Source organism: Ipomoea triloba, chromosome 10, assembly GCF_003576645.1.
Source record: "Ipomoea triloba cultivar NCNSP0323 chromosome 10, ASM357664v1".
NCBI lineage: Eukaryota > Viridiplantae > Streptophyta > Magnoliopsida > Solanales > Convolvulaceae > Ipomoea > Ipomoea triloba.
Window position 1 is genome coordinate 28,643,239 of NC_044925.1, and position 2,221 is coordinate 28,645,459.

Sequence of the window (2,221 nt, forward strand, 5' to 3'; positions counted from 1 at the left end):
TCATTGTAGATTTATCTCATTCCTCTTTTGATTGAGCCAATTTATAAGTGTATAACCTTATAGGAATATGGTTAGAGTCAATGAAAAATAATAATAATAAAATGTCACCAAAATACATAAATAATTAATGAGGAACACAATTATACATGATTCAACAATACGTATATTTGCAAGTATCCATGGTTGAGCCTTAAGATTTTGATATGTCGTTCATGATATGGTCTGGGATTTTCTAATAAGAGAGGCCGTCTCACGTAACAATAAAGATTCACTTTTTAAAATTTCATTATTATTTCACCCATTTATAGAGTACTCACCAAATTAGTTTAGGTCAAATTAATTATTGTTCCATATATAAATATAGGGCCTTAATATGATCCTATATATGTTACGACCTAGAAGGTTACAACAATTGACTATGCTTCAAGTGATAGCGGAAACTTGAGAATGTATAGTGTTTGAGAAAAAAACATATTTGTCTTTCAAATGGCAACTAAACCAAACAAGAAAAAAAAGGACAAGATCATAGAGCAAGAAATTCAAAGAGATAAAATCAATACTTTATTTATTTCTTTCCCGTTTTCATGTTGTGTAGATCCCAGATATTTATACATACATGAACATAGAGAAATAACTAATAGTAATTGTGTTTCTGGTGCTATTTGTCACTCATTTTGTGTGGTTTGTGAGCTATTACACATGAATGAGATTTTTTTTAGTGCACGCTCCCAAATAATGGCTGTGAGTTTCGCTTGTCACCAAACTAATAGTAAGAGTGATAACTGATAATAGCATCGTGAGTGTATCCTATATATCAAATTTTGAACCCATATGTCCATATACGACAAATTGGTCTGATACATGTATTTTGAAGTACCTTGTGCAATCATATAATATTGTAAGTAAAGACTAAAGAGACATAAATATCATTATATGCTGGGTATAAAGCAAGATTGTCGCCCAATGTCATGCTTCTTTTGCCCAACCAAACAAAAAAAAGAATCAAAAGAAATGTGGTGGGATTGGATCCTCTTCCTTAAAAGGTTGTAACCCCATCCATAAAAAGGGAGGTTTTTTAAAGAAAGCACAAGAGCCCGGGCCAAGTTTCTTAAGGATCGGATTGGGGAGGATTCTATATACAAAACTAGCGTAGTTGCATCATTACATGTTATGTATGGCAATGAAGCTTACCGCAATACTGGATAAAATATAAGGATACTAAGCTCATGATTAAGGATATATTCCAATGTAGTGTTATTGATGGGCCGGGGTGGCATCAATCTTTTGCCTTTGGTTAGTGAGAGTGTGAATGTCTCTTTAGCATAAAAAAGTTAAACATGTGGCTTACTTCTGCTTTCTGCTCCTTCAAAGTCACTATCAACTAAAGAAACTCACAAAAGATGCCTATACCTAAGCTACCTTCAATCTTTTGAATTGCCTCAATTTATATATAGAAAAATAATCAGTTTTAACATGTACTCTTAATAATAAAATTCTCGATACATATTCAAATTTTATCAAAAATAAATAAAAATAATGAAATAAAACTTACTATGTATATTTCAATACTTTTTTTTAATTAATCAAATATGTCACGTTAATAAAAAGTTAAATAAATAAATAAAGTACCCAAGTAGCTATAGCTAGTTAGCTACCATCATTTTTAAATCAAAGATTGCCTAGTTTCAAAATCTTGTAGATTAACATAGAGCATGCCCCAAAACACTAATAAGAGTGTCAAGTACGTTAAACACATTAATACCATATAATATAATATACTTCTTCTATCCCATTTTATGCATATGATTTGGTTAACTAGACTTAATTAACTAAATTTTTTTAATTTAATTTTTTATAATATTAAATTTAGTATTAATATATAAAATTTATATATTTAAAAACTACGTTAACAGTATTACTAAACGTAAAAAAAAAAAAAAAGAGCAAATAATAAATAATTAAGGAATACTAAATAGGTAATTAAAATGGCCGGAAAAGTAAAAGTACTATTTTAGGAATACCTAATTTGGCATGTCTCCATTTTAATGATGGGTGTTCCATCCATAGCAGTGGGATGACAATGATTTTGTCCGTTTAATTTCCCATTTTCATGACTACGACTACCCTCAATCAGTTAACTACAAGTTTCCCAAATAGGTTAGTTACGTTATGGCTCTCAAATTTGAACGAAAAAAAAAAAAAAAAAAAAAAAAAAAAAAAA